The 15,861-nt window shown below is 41.2% G+C and overlaps 1 protein-coding gene across 1 annotated transcript in view; it reads right to left on the bottom strand.

Moving 5' to 3' along the window:
* Positions 1 to 15,861, bottom strand: part of MLXIPL (MLX interacting protein like) — a 211,053-nt gene that overhangs the window by 8,652 nt on the left and 186,540 nt on the right. The gene's annotated exons all lie outside the window — the stretch shown is intronic.

Raw genomic sequence — 15,861 nt, 5'->3', positions numbered from 1 at the left:
AGAGATTTCTGGACTTCATAAATATAAACTCCTTGGACCAGTTAGTTCATCCCCAACCTGGAAACTGATCCTGCTGTTAGAGATCCATGAACTTATGTTGAACATAAATTTTTCTTTGATAATAATGCATCCACTATTGCAAGTAGTCCTTTTTCATCGTACAGCTTGTATTAAAGAGTATGGCATCCAGATCTAGTGACATGTTTGTTCCTCTGTACTCATCCCTCATTAGACTAATCAACTGAGTACGATGACCCTTTTGGTATGTACCTCTCCACACTTGTCACAGCTGGAATGATCACACTACTACCTTTCTAAAAAACAAAACTCATGGGCCTAAAGCATAACAGCAATGCAGTCCATCTCAGTGCTTTGTTTCTCATCTCAATATCATGCAGGCTACTTGGGGAAGACCTCTGCCTTCTGTATATAGCCTCAGCATATGCTGTTCTCATAGCCAGCCTTAGGCATAGGCCAACTAGGCAGCCGCCTAGGGCACCGCTCTAGCAGAAGCACTTTTCCAATAATCTGGATGGTGTAGGTAGACCAGGATGGGGGCACTGGGTGATGTGAAAGGGGCACTGTGGAGCTCATTTGCCTAGGGCACCAGTTGACCAAAGGCCATCCCTGGCTGCTCTAATAAATCTATTACACATTTAGAAGTCTAGTGGTATCAGAAACACCCAATCAAAGGACCTTAGTCTCCTTTGCAAGATTAACAGAACTAACTGGAGGGATAGGTATATATCACAGAAAATACCACTTCTGCAGAACGGGCCCCCCCCCATAGAGCAAAAAAGCTTCTCTTAATCTGTTCAAATGTAATTTGGACAAATTGAAGCGTAAATGCAAATTGACAACTGGTTTAGCTTTAATGTCCCTCAAGGGCAGGAGAAACATGCAAGTAACCAACATAAACGTGTGTGGTGTACCTTTAGACATTTATATTGTAAAATATAATAGTTGATAATTACATGGGAATGCAGAGCTATGCTTCTTAAGATCCTCACAGATCAATAGCTTAGTAAGTACATATGAATCTAAAGGAGATCTGGATACAGAATTGTTAAGATACATTTGAATTTCTCTTGAAATGTATAAAACATGTCTAATTTTATTGGCGCAAGTGGTTGTAAATCAGAGTCCTGGGAAATAGAAATGTGCTAATTCTCAAAAGGTAGGAATTATTGGAGGAACTGTTATAGGCTTTGTGACATCCCCACACTGGGCCAGTAATCAAGGAGCCTGAATCCTCACCACTGACACTAGAGAGCGATGTTCACTTGGAATACAAATGGATACACACAGTATTTTCAGATGCAGCTCTCTGCACCAAGTACAATTTCCCTTAAGAGCACACAGGGAACACAGTCAGCCCAGGGTCTGGATTTCTTTATATCTGTCTTCCTCCAGGGTCCCAATAAGGCTACCCACTAGCACAGCTATAGGGGTAAATCCTCAGCTTAGTGTCCAAACCAAGTCCTCCAGCACCCCTCTCTGTGAAACCAGTGCTTTGTGTCCCTGATCCAAGTAGCTGACACACACACACACACACACACACACACACACACACACACACACACACACACACACACACACACACACACACACACACACACACTATGAGATTTGATTTTTCTCACACACACTTGGGAAAGGCTGGCACAGATTTACCTGATGTGCCCCCTTCTGCCCAGAGTATAAGTTAGTTATCACCACCACCAGACACTTTACAATCAGCTACTCTAAGGCCCTTAACAAAGGGTGTCCAATTATACTGTGTAATATTAATACCAATACAAACTGTAGTAGTTGACCAAGACAGCTAGGCCTTCAGGAGTGGCCCGCACAGTGTCACAAAATAAATACAAGCATTCTCAAAGGTTAAATACTTTCTAAATGGACTATCCACAATAAAAGTTTTAAATATATTTAATAATAAATAAAAAAAGAAAGTGAAAATACTGAATATATATTTGCAGCAAACCCCAGAGGTCAAATCACAGGAAATAATAAAAAATAATACTGTTGGACAGACTCAGACAAATACAAAAAAAAACCAGTAGTAAACTAATCTTAACTATATATTCCTGACTGATCTAAAGAAAGTACTCTTCCCGAATAACTTACTTGGGCAAGGCAAGATGAAATAAGTGATCAGTCTTTCTAGGCAGGCTCCCACACAGAATACTCAATACTCGGAGATTACTCCCTGTAATACCTAAAAATATTATTACCAGGGCTGGCAGAATGACCTCATCTAGTCACCTGACTCTAGGTTCCCACACTATCCCCTTTGAAGTTGATAGGGGAATTTAGTATAGACATGTAAAACATGCATATCTAGAGCTTTTCTAATGTTTATGGCAGGAATGAGGCCAAGAAAGAATCACAGCACTTCCTCTCTTTTTACTGAAGCTAATAGGCAATGGCTTCTTCCAGGCCTTCCATCTCTGGTCCTATTCATCACTATGGAATTCTATTTTAATGGTTTAACCACTCATTTACATTTCTCTTATTTATCTTAAAGTAATCTAGCTGGTTAACCTCTGCTCTTCCAGTGTTCTTGGTTACAGTATATATATTTAATCAGTTATTACCTGTATGTATGTTTCCTTTCTGTCCATCAGGACCTACTGGTGATACATTTTTCAACACTTGCAACTTTTCAAATGCCATACAGTTCTAATACATTTGTAGCATAAGCATCTGTAAAAGTCAGTTTGGCATTCAAATGCCATTCAATTCTAATACATTTGTAACATAAGCATCTGTACAAATCAGTTTGATATTCAAACATCATACAGTTCCAATACATTTGTAACACAAGCATCTTGTACACATCAGTTTGATATTCAAAGGATATCATTCTTTACAAAACTCCAGCTAGCTATGCTGGCACTAGCCCATAGCATCACATCTCTCCCTCCCTCAAAGTCTCAAGCCAGTTTTTCAAGTGACCCTTAAGAAACATGGCTTGAGAGAGAAAAGCCTGTCTGGGAATATTCTACCCCATTCCCTATCTTGAGATCATATCTGCACTGGTACTGCTGTAATCTGGACTTGGTAGCACAGGGGATCCTCCCAAAGCCCCTTTAAGCATTTGGAATGCCTGCTCACATGTTGGGGTCCATACTACCTTCTCTAGCCTGTTCCCAAACCTTTGTAACACTGAACCTGGGTAGGGGATAGTCACTGGGACACTGCTATCCTTCCAGTGGTGTAAGTTCAAGCCTCAATGAGGAGATCAATCACCAGGTCCCCCTTGGATTCCTCCTGCCACCCCCTACAAATACTCAGCACAAGGGGCTTCCTATCATGGTAAGGCTTCATCATGTTAACATGGTACAGTTTCTTCCCCTGCCTCCTGCCTAGCAGTTCTACCATGTAGTTAACATCACTGACCTTCCTTACCACTTTGAAGGGTCCCTCCCAAGCTGCCGACAGCTTGTTGTGTCTTACAAGAATTAGCACCATAACCTATTGTCCCACAGCATTCTCTCTGGCTTGACCATTCCTGTGATACCATACATTGTTGTGTTGTTGGGCTCCAGTCAGGTTCTCTTGGGCCAACCCCATGAGCTCCCTAAGCCTTGTACTGAGGATTCACACTCACCCTCCCACTCATCATGAATCAAATATAAAGACCCTCTTTACAGCAACTCAAAGGGTGGAAAACCTGTGGATTCCTGAGGCACCTCCCTGTATGCAAACAATAGATGGGGCAAATATTTGTCCCACTCTCTCTTAAACTGGTCTGCAAATGCCAGTAGCATAGTCTTTAGTGTAGAACTTAATCTCTCCACAAGACTATAAGTTTGGGGGTGGTAGGGGTGGTCTTTAGGTGCGTCACCCCACAGCACTCCCATAGACAAGCCAGCAGGTCTGACATGAAATTGGTACCTCTGTCAGTCAGTATTTCTTTTGGGAAACCTACCCTACTGAAAATCTGTAGCAAAGCATTTGCCACCTTCTCTGCCTCGATGGAGGACAGAGCCACCACCTCTGGGTATCTAGTAGCACAATCTACTACCACTAGGATATACTTCTTCCCTGTGGAACTTGGGGTACTCAGAGGCTTCACAACATTTATATCTACCCTCAGAAATGGCTCCTCAATCACAGGCAAAGACATCAAAGAAGCTTTGACCTCATCTCCTGCCTTGTCTACTTTTTGGAACTGCTCACAGGTTCTGCAGTACCCCATTACATCTCTTTCATCTCAGGCCAATAACAGTTCTGCTTAATATGTCTCTTAGTATGCTTTATGCTCATATGACCTGCAAAGTGAATATCATGAGCTATGGCTAGAAGTGCCAAATGGTAGGCTCTGGGCACTACCAACTGCTTTATTACCTCACCTTCTAGCCTTCCCTCAGGGGTCCACTCTCTCTACAGTAACTCTTTGTTCCAGTACACAGACACCCCTTTTCCTTAAGAATCCCTAGCTACCTTCCTCAAGCCTTGTAATGTAGGGTCTGAGAGCTGAGCCTGTCTCAATGCTATCTTTGTGACTCTTCCCAGCTCCCTTCCACAGGAAGTCTGATATTTTCTGACAATGCTGCCTCACTGTCAGCCTGGGTATACCACATCAGTCCCTACCAGCAGCTGTGGCTCATCTTCAGACTCACTGCTACATGGTAGCTCCTTCTCTGAATCAGCCACATCTCCAGTCCTGGCTTCAGGGGTGCGGTCTGTCTGGGTCTCCCCTAGGTTACCAGACCCACATGCCCATCCCCATGCCTGACCGCATGTCACTACATGCACACAAGGTACTACATTATCAAAATAATTTCCTATCAAGACATCTTCAGGGATATCCTCAAACACACCTACTTGCTTGCTTCCTTTTCCACCCTCCCAGTAAAGGTGAACCCTGGCCAAAGGCATTTGGAATGGGATCCCTTCTATAGCTCAAGTATTGCTCCTCTTTAACCACTGCAGGCTTCACAATGGTTATAGCAGAGGCTGTGTCTCTCTTAGCAGTGGCCTGTTTTCCATCCACCAAGATAGGTGTCAAACTCTGGTGGAAGTTTGGTCCCCCTGTTGTCTCCAGACAACTTACCACTGCTCTTCCAGTGTTCTCAGTTATAGTACATACATTTAATCAGTTACTTCCTGCATGTATATTTCCTTTCTGTTCCGCAAGTTCCACTGTTGATATATTTTTCAACACTACCCTTCCAATGTTGCCCTTCCTTCTTGCCTTCACAAGAAAAGAACAAGTGATTGGAAGTGCTGAAAGATTTTGTTTGTCAAGATAGCACCCAAGTTGTCTGTGGATATCCAAGGTAGGAAGTATCCTTTTTTCATCATTCTTAGGTTCTGGAAAGAAAACATGAGATGGATAGTTTGGCTTAAAATAAACTCAGATACCAATTTAGACATAAAAGGATGAATTTGAAAGAAACTCTGTCTCTGTGAAAAACAAGATGAGGTTGACCCACCATAAGAGTTTGCAATTCAGTTACTCTTCTTACAGATCTCCGAACAATCAATGGCACTGTTTTCCATGCTAAGAACCACAAGTTAGCCAGATTAGCTTGTTCAAATGGAGCAAATGTTAGCACCTTTAACACAAAATTAAGATTCTGAGGAGGAGCCAATGGTTTTCTGAGAGGCTTCTTATATAGCACCCCTTTCAAAAATATTTTCACATGTGATTGCATTGAAGGAGGGGGTACCTTCAGCAGGCAGACTGAAATGGAAGGCAAACGAACCTTGATAGAAAAGTAAGACAGGTCATAGGATAGTAACTCACACAAATACTGTAAAAGCAGAGAAACAGTAGTCCTGAATGGGTGTTGGTTGCTTTGGTGGTACCACCTAGAAAACCTTTTCAATTTGCTAATATATGATTTTTCTAGTACCAGACTTTCTTGCCTCTTTTGATATCAGCTGCACTTCCTAAGAAAACAGGAGCCTAAAAGCTATTAAAACTCGATCATACAGGCAATCAGTTCCAGTTATTTGGGGCTGGGATGAATAAACATCCCTGGTTCTTGTGTGAGTAAATCCAGTGTGTAAGGAGGTTTGTAGTAATCAGTCCCTGGCCAATTCCAAACAAAGGGAGAACCACTGTTGCATGGACCAGTGGGAAGTCACAACAGTCATCTTTGTGGATTCCTTCTGAATCTTCAGAGGTGCTTTGGATATCAGTGGAAAGGATGGAAAAGCATACAGGAACATTCCTGCCCAAGGAAAAGATAAGGCATCTGTTTTCCAGGGCTTTTTGCATGGAACCTTGGAAAAGACTTTTGCCAGTAGATTGTTTTGAAATGAAGCAAAAAAGTCTACCTAAGATGGATCAAATCTTGGAAGATACCCTAATCTAGTTTCCATTAGCGAGGGTCTGTCTTTGTCCTACACAGTTTGTCTGCCACAAAATTTTGCTCTCATAGAATGTAAGATTCCTATAGAGAGAGACTGTGCTGAAAAGCTATGCCCCATGCTAACATAGCTAGTCTGCAAAGGGGGCAAGATCTGGTTTTTCCTTCCTTGTGTATATGCCACATCACTGTGGCATTGCCTGTAACTACTTGAAGAGGTCCTGGAGAGCACAGATGATTCAGAGAGCAGCCTCTATAAGAGCTAGCATCTTATTTGTGTTTGTCCATCTTTATTGTTCCAGAGACCTTGTACTTTTATCCCCCTTGACATTGCTCTTCAAGTAAAGTCTTAGGCATCTATTATGACTGACAGTTTTGGAACAGGAGGCCTGGATTCATGGATATTTGCTGTCTCCACCAAGTGATTTCTCTTTTCACAGCTCTCAGAAATGGAACTTGAAAAGGCAGTGATTGTTGATGCTGGGACCAAAGAGACTTCAGATACAATTTTATCTTTCCCATGTCGAGTCTTGCACGAGATATCATGAGAATCATGAATGCCATGAGACCAAGAATCATGAGGTATTCTCTTGCAGTGGCAGAAGAATAAGTTGAAAAACCCTGGAATACCTCTAAGTATAGATCTATTTTTCCTGTGGAAGAAAAGCTCTTTGAACCGAGGTGTCTAGCAGGTATCAGAGAAACACAACCCTGTATGATGGAGTCAAAAAAGACTAATGAATGTTCTCTTGGAATCCAAGCCAGTGTAGGAGATCTCTTACCCAGATGACAGATTCCTGACACTTTAATAAAAACTCTGCAAAGATATGCAAGTCGTCTAAATATGAAAAATGTGTATACCATGACATTTTGTGAACATTCTTCGAACAGTGGAAAGCAGTGAAAGTAAAGATAAGCACTGATGATGTGAGCCAGACAGATATAGCCTTAAGAAACAGATGAAATCTGGATGAGTGGGAGTGTGATGAATTGCATCATTTAAATTTAAGGTTAGTAAAAAACTTAAATGAAACAGAAGAAGAGGTAACATGTTAAGTGACAGTATTTTGAACTTGGGCACCATCACAAACTGATTTAGGAAAGAAAGGTCCAGGAAATTTCTTTCTTTGGGACTAAAACTTACTTGAATAAAATCCTATTCTCAACTGCGAAGAAGGAACTGCCTCTATTACTTCCCGAGACAACAAGACATGTATGACAGGAGGAAATAGAAGGGTTTCTTCTAGTGGATGAGGAGAAATCCCCTCTCTGACATCTGTATTCAAGCTGGATCAGCTTCATAAACCATTTGTCTGAAATAATCTATTGCTAAAAACAGAAATGGAAATTCAGACTTTCTGAAAGGGGTAAAGGAATGCCAAGGTGGGGGGGGGCAGGATCCATTAAATAAGTAATTCTGCCTTGACTGTCCTTTCTTCTAGGAGTGGTGTCCAGATTTCTTTCTGGAAACTCCCTGCCAGTGCTTCTTAAATGTCTGCTTATCATTATGAGGTTTTGTTTCCTGCCAAAACTGGAATAGGGAGTAGAACATTTAGAGAATGAAGGCTGAAAAATCTGAGATATTCCTTGAATCAGATTACTGGTCTCATCGTGCTTTTTGATAATCTCTGCAGCAGGGGTCCAAAAGCTAAATCTCTATCCAAAGGAGAATTCAACATTTTATTTTTGACATGTTCTAGGATGTTCTGAGAATGCAGCCAGGGAAACCTCCTCAAAAACTGTACTACTGGCAACACACTTGGAAGTAGCATCTACAATCATAATCCACACTTCAAATAACGAGTAGCGACCTGAGGAAGAGAAGAAACTAAACTACACAAAGCAGATTTTTTTCTTACAAGAAGAAACTGCGGCTAAAATAGTCTTCATAATTTTTAGTCAGTCAATATAAACTTTAGCATATGAGCATAATAATTCTGAATTCTAAAAAATCTCAAATCTGTACAATCATATACTCCACCCACCCCAAACTTATTAACTTCATCATCCTAGCCCGAAGGAGAAGGATTAGAATTAACAAAATAATTAGCAGCAGTTGGATTAAATAAAGCTATAGCTATTGGGTCAAGTCTGGTACTAGTGCATAAAAACTTGAAAGACTGAGGAACTTTGCACTTTCTATCTACTTTCTAATGGGCAGCATTTTAGCTGTCACAGAAACCACATGTTGTGACAATCACCCTCCAGTGCTGACAGCACTGGGTGACGGATGCGTTGATGGTCTGAAGGTTTTGAAACTTTCTGCTATAGCAATTCATAGCATGTTCTAAGGGTCTGAGAAACCTCTGTGTTCTTCTGAAAACATGTCACATTCTGGAAACAGTCTCAGAAAAAGTGAATCCCTTACAGGGATATTCAGATACCATATCCTCCCTCAGAATCTGGATCAAAAATCTGAAGTGAAAAACCTGCATCTGTCATTTCACATTCCCCTACAGATTTCAGATTGCACATCTTGAACCTCTGAGGGAAACAGGAATCTAGTTTCCTTTTACCAGAAGCCACCTTAAAAGAAGGGTCAATAGCCTCCACAAGATCTTGAGCCAAGCCCAATAAATTACTCCTAACTAGCTAAACTGATACAGGAGAAGTTAAATGTTCACCTTTCTGCCTCTTTTTGAGATGAATGTTGGAGCAAACAGCCCTAGTAATGCCAGCAACAGCTTCCCTAGGGATGGACAGAACATTCTGGCTAAGCAAGGGCAAATTTCCTGCCCCTTCCCTCATGACTGACAAAAATGGCTCTCCCTTGCCCATTGAGGGGAGCCAAACAGCCATACAGGATATGGCTAACTCCTGGACTATGTTGGCTGTATGAACATCACCAGACAAATATGGGGAAAAGATGAGTGGTCTGAGGAACCAGCTTTGACCACAGCAGAGTCACCCACCTGTGGCAACAAAGGTTCCTTAGTTCACTTTTTCTTACCAATGGTCCAGTAGTTTGTTCCATGGTGAAGGCAAAATGGTGCTTGTTTCACAGGGAAGTTTAGCAGCAATGGTCAGTAAAACAGGAAAGTAGCAAAACATTTACCTTTTCCCACAAAGACTCAATAAAAATCACTTTAAACACTTTCCACAACCTGAAAAAGTATAATAAACAGTTTCTCCACATAAGTTGTAGTCTTAAAGGACTTTTAACAACTATTTACTGCAAAAGTAAAGTGTGTTTCTATTTAAAAGTACATAATAGTAATGTTACTGTCAATAAAAATACTTTTACATAGCTTTAAAGAAGCTGTTTATCACAAAAATGTAGTTTAAACAACTGAAAAGTAATGCAGAAGGTATTCCCCTGAAGGAAACTTATCTTCAGAGTAATGGAACAACATCAGACAATTGCTGATCCTCAAAAGTCTGTAAAGGAGCTCTCTTCTCGGCAACAAAAAAGTTCTGAAGGGATTAATGCCCAAACCTTTCTTTTTTAGGCAGCTCAGCTCGAGCTGACTAAGGGTTTGGGTGTATGGAAGGTGTCCTGAAGCTTTGGAAACTGACAGTCTGTTATATCCTTGTTCAGGATATAACCCATATAACTTAAGATACTGCAGCAGTGATCAATATGAAGAACATAGTAAAGTCTTACTCACCAAAGAATAGGTGAATAAATTATTCCACTCTCAGTGGTTACTGAATAGGCACTGAATTCCTTCAGTAAACACACCAACTGACACATCAGCAATGGTAAGTTCATAAGTTGTGAAACCACAAAGGCTAACCAAAGCACGTGACCAGAAATGTTTTGAAACAAATCCCTGAAAACTTCTCAAAAGAAAAGATGTAGCAGATCAGTCCCTGTTACCCTCTCCAAATAGTATTCCATGGCCTTTTTCTGTAAAAACTCAACACAATGATGGTAAACAATATACATTATGCCACCCCAGTAAGTGTGACAAGGTTCACCTAATAATACAGTCAGAACTTGAGAGGAAACATAGATAGGTAGTACCAGAGAACAGCTATCGCACCTTATATTTCTGCCTGTTGGAAGCTTTCCCAGGGAAAAGGCTAATCAACATACTGTCCAAGTGGAGGACTGCAAACAATGTAAGGCTGTAAGATATCAGCTTGGCCATACCATTTAGCTGTAGCACCTTGTTACAACAGTCAACAGGACATTTTTTAGCAAATGTCTAATCCACCATATTGTCCTGGTAGAGGACTACAGGCTTATTAAGGCTGGAGTATCTCCAGTCAACAAGTTTCACACTATGCCTTAGCACAAGAGGTAACAAGACAGACATTCCTACATAGAGACCAAAAATTTACAAAACCTGGGATGGAGGGTGCATTGTTACTTTGAAGAGAAATGCACTTTTGTCATGTGTTGTTAGGTTGAGTACTTCATGCAGCTGCATGACATTTCAGTTCCACATCTTCACGGTATATGGAAGGGAAGATTACCACAATTTGGGCTGGTGTAGCCAGCAAGCACAGTTTAGACCATATCTATAGAAGAACTTTTTTTGGCTTTGCAGGTAGTATTTTATGTGTACTGTTTGGTAAATCTCTTTACCAAGGACTAGCTGTCCAGCTGATATAAGGCTGCTGATTTAACTCCTTTGAAGAAGGCAGCAGGAGCCACTGCTGCTCTTGCAGTGTGTGCTTTGATTATTACATGAAGAGATTTCCTTTGGAATCATGGCAGAATCCAGTGGAAGAAGCTATTCGACTCGAGACAGTTTAGTTTCCAACAAGATAACCTAGTCTGTTTGAAGCAAAGGAACAAAAAGCTGATATGACTTTCAGATCTCACTGATCATAAAGACATGCAAACAATTATATGGTATACATTTTATGTAAAATCTGCATTCCTAAGATGAGAATAAAAAAGGAAGATAATTTTATGATTTAGAGCAATACCCAATCTGACTTTTCCTCATAAAGGAAATATTGATAGATAAAGGTAGTTAATCTTTATGGTGTAGGGTTCATAGCACATAATAGGCTCAAAGTTTAAACCCTCTCTAGCTGAAGAAGCTGATAATAAAACAATAGTTTTCCAGGTGAGGAATTTTAAAGGTACACTGATTTAGACAGAGGCTTTCTAAAATAAAGTTTAGACCTTAAAAAGGTTCAATAATCTTGTTCAGATGGTTCAGGTAAATAACTCTTAAACATCATGCAGACCTCCTCAAAGAAATAACTAATCTAGAAGTCAGAGGTGGACCCCATGGGAAGTATACTAAGAAATATGAGGAATGTATCTTATCAGATGAGAAAGAAAGATTATTAGAAAGCAATTCTGAAAGGCAATCTCGGACCCATGAAAGGTCCATCGAATCCATTCATCCAGAACCCCTTTTTTCCTATTTTTGCACATGGCATCAGGGTGTCACTTCAACTGTGATAATCATCTACAGCCAAGATTTACACCACCGGGTGGCTAGCCCTGCCACAATAATTCCTCCATACCACATAGTCACATGCACACACAAACCTACGACCAATGTAGAGTGTCCAATCCATCAAATGCATGTCTTTGGAATGTGGGAGGAAGCTGGAGCACCAGAAGGCAACCCACACGAACACAGGGAGGACATGCTGACTCCTCACAGAAGGCTCCCCCGCCAAGAATCGAACCAGGGAATCTCTTGCTGTGAGGCAACAACACTATATACTGTGCCATGGGTTTTGGATAAGAATAAAGCTGTGCCCTTTAGCTTAAATCAAAACCCCTTTTCTAGTTTGATAAATAAGGTTCTCCATTAGAATACTTCCTTCATTGCTGAAGAATTTGCAATCATTTCTCAGAAATGCACTCATGACAGAAAACAAAAGTGTACCATCCAAGCACTGAGATGAAGAAAAATGTCAGTACTGGACAAAAGGCTCTACCTTGTAATCTAAAGTACTGCTCCCATGAGATGAGAAAAATACAGGTATCTAAACAAAAGGGATTCATCAGGATCCACAATATGCTGCTTTCTGTACAATGCTTTGAGGCAAGGGAATCTGAGGAAATGCACACAGTGGGTCATTCTCAGTGTTATGATAGGGTGCTGTCAGTCCTTATCCAAGCCTAGGGTAACATAGCATTTTCATGGGATACAAACAGATTTTTGAATAGTTGATGACTCATCTTTGTTAATTTAAAGGCCCATCAGATTCAGAGTTTGCCAGCAGACTGTCTGCCAACTAAATGAAATTGAAGGTTCAAGTCAATGCCAGTTCATGGTTTGCACAGTGATTACTGTTCTATGGCTGGGTGAATGCATTTAGCTGCATAACATACAGGCCAATGTATGAATATTCCATGCAGTGACACAGACTACAGACACTAAAAACATATATGTACCATCTATACTGTTATCCATGCAGGCATGAAGAAGCAATGCTGTTGAGAAACAACTGTGCTGTTCTATGACAAACAGTTTCAGTGCTGTAGACCTCTTGTGTGCAGTTTTCTGCACTGGATCTCATGACTAGCTTTAGCAATGACTGCATGTTATATCTTGTACAAGTGTTGGAACTGCACAAAGCACAGAGAATGTGCTGCTTATTTACTGTACAATGCAGATCTCCCTTGTTTTTTCAAGAATTGTGCAGTGCCTTCTTTTCTTCTATTGTACTTTTATTACACTGTTGTCCCTAGCCGTACTGTGCAGGCCACAATGCTGCTGTTGACAAGTCAACGATCTGTGCTGCAAAGCTGACATCACAATCTATGGTCATGAGTGGCCTTTTGATGTCACTGAGACATACCACATACAATGGTATTTCTGTTCTACTGGTTGTTTTCAATGAGCAGCTGTCAGCCATGTAGTATGCAGCAAATTCTGGCAACCTTCTAAAAAAGGATACTTTGCATGGCCCTTCTATAAAGATGGTACAGCTTTGACTCTGTGTGTGCCACATTACTACTCAGCAACCCAATTTCATTGGCTAAACTTTCATTTTTAAATGCCTTCAGATTAAAAAGCATCATAATTTTGTTTCAGGTTGATAAGCCTTGACACCTGAAAATTATTCAATTTTTCATGAACAATCAGTAAAAACAAAATGAAAACTCCAGCAAAGCTAGAACTTCCACTGAGTGACCTCCCAAACCTCTTTTTGTTTCGTTTTAATAGACAATTTCAGGCCAAGAAAGCCAAATCCTACTAGCTGTGGATATGCATATTTTCGCCTTATGACCTCGTCAGCACAGCACCAGCAGAGTGTTTGACTAAACATAAGAAACACAAGGCTTTTATACCCAGCTGATGTCCATTATCATTAGGGTCACTGCAAAAATATCCCAAACCACAAACTAAAACAATAAGTGAGAAGGTCACTGAAAAAAAACTATCAGTAAAAACAAAATGGAAACTCCAGCAAAGCTAGAACTTCCACTGAGTGACCTCCCAAAGCTGTTGTATCAGGGGTCCATGGGATATATGCAAATGACCCTTATGAACATCGGGTGTTTCAGCTAATTGGTGATTCTGAATGCCCATGTCTTGTTTCATCATTTTATTGGACAATTTCAGGTCAAGAAAGCCAAACCCTACTAGCTGTGGATATGCATATTTCGGCCTTGTTATGACCTCATCAGCACAGCACAAGCAGAGTGTCTGACTAAGCATAAGAAACACAGGGCTGTTATAACCAGCTGATGTCCATTATCATTAGGGTCACTGCAAAAATATCCCAAACAACAAACTAAAACAATGTGAGAAGGTCACTGAAAAAACAATCAATAAAAACAAAACAAAAACTCCAGAAAAGCTAGAACTTCCACTGAGTGACCTCCCAAACCTCTTGTATCAGAGGCCCATGGGATATATGCAAATGACCCTTATGAACATCAGGTGTTTCAGCTACGATGAAACAAGTCATGGGCATTCAGAATCGCCAGTTAGCTTAGAATTAACTGAATCATACACCAATGCACTGTACGAACATGTACATAAATGCATGGAACTAGGCATACTCAACAGAACCAAGACTCTCTCCTCCAAAAAAAGGAAGCCAATCTGGTGGTCCCCTGTCATTAATAAAATCTACAACAGAAGGAAGAAACTGTTGCAGAAAAAGGTGAGGTCCCAAGACTGGAAAAATTCCCTTATTAGCCTCAACAAAAAGTTGAGATCCCTCATCAAAACCTCTAAAACCAACTATGAAGGCAGAATTGTGTCAGACACTAAACAACCACAAACCCTTCTATAGTTATATCAAGTATCTCCAAGGCAATACCCAGGTTAGCTCTGAGTTACTGCACAATGGTACCTCCTATACTGAGCCAACAGGTATTGCCAACATACTGTTCGACAGATTCAGTGCGCACATTACCCCCCCCCCCCCAAAGGACCAGTCGTAATACTGGAGGAATGCCAGGCACCCAGCATTACTGCAGCACAGGTTAAAGCAGCATTGTCTAAAGCCAATAATACAGCTTCCATGGGATCCGACAATATCCCTGGATGTGTTCTACATGAACTACAATGTGAACTGGCACCACATCTGTGTGCCCTGTTCAATTACAGCCTCACCTCAGGCTTTGCCCTAATGAATGGCGCACTGCTACGGTCATCCCTCTCCATAAAGGAGGAGTGTCTACAGACCCTGGGAATTATTGTCTCATTAGCCTGATGATTCTGATATGTAAGGCTATGGAGCGCATTATCATGGACCTAATTAACAAGGATATAGGGAATCTCCAAACTCTAGATCCCACACAATTTGGTTTTGTGAAAGGTAGATCATGCCTGCTCAACCTGGTTGACTTCTTTGAGTCAGTCACCAGAGCTGTGGATGAGGGCAAGGCAGTTCATACAACCTGCCTCAATCTGGCCAAGGCCTTTGATACCATTTCCCACTCAGGAATTATCGATAAACTCACCAAACTAGGCATCAACCCCTATATCACTAGGTGGGTTGCAAATTGGCTCACAGATAGAACCCACAGTGTGAAAGTAGCAGACACCAAGTCAGACTGCCGACCAGTCACAAGTGGAGTCCCACAGGGATCAGTCCTGGGTTCTCTCCTGTTTGGCATCTAGTTCTCAGAAGTTCAGGCCAACATGGAGGGACTCTGGATGACCAAGTTCGCAGACAACTGCAAGCTGGGAGCATTAACTCCCCAAGTGATGTAGACATCCTACAGAAAGGCCTCACTGAGACCAATGACTGGTGTCGAAACCACAACCTTAAACTTAATGCCAAAAATGCATCATCCCCTTTGGGAAAAACTCAGTTCCCACTAATTACCACATGATGGGAGCCCACTGAACACTGAAGGCATTATAAGAGATCTGGGGACATAAATTGACAGCAACCTCTCCTTCGACCACCACATTGCCACTGTGGTCAGAAAGTCCTTCTATGTGGCACATGTCATTACCAAGGATTTTGCATCCAGGAAGAAAGAGGTAATCATCTCTCTCTACTCTTCCCTCATTAGGCCAATCATTGAGTATAATGCCCCATTTGACATGTACCTCACTAGACACATGCAACAGCTGGAAAGTCCACCAAAGTACCTTGCGAAGAGGATGCCAGGCTTTAAAAAAAAGGCCTACATGGACAGACT

The sequence above is a fragment of the Protopterus annectens genome, chromosome 13.part0 (genome assembly GCF_019279795.1).
Source record: "Protopterus annectens isolate FY-2018-M chromosome 13.part0, PAN1.0, whole genome shotgun sequence".
NCBI lineage: Eukaryota > Metazoa > Chordata > Ceratodontiformes > Protopteridae > Protopterus > Protopterus annectens.
This window is presented reverse-complemented; position numbering and strand designations above follow the sequence as displayed.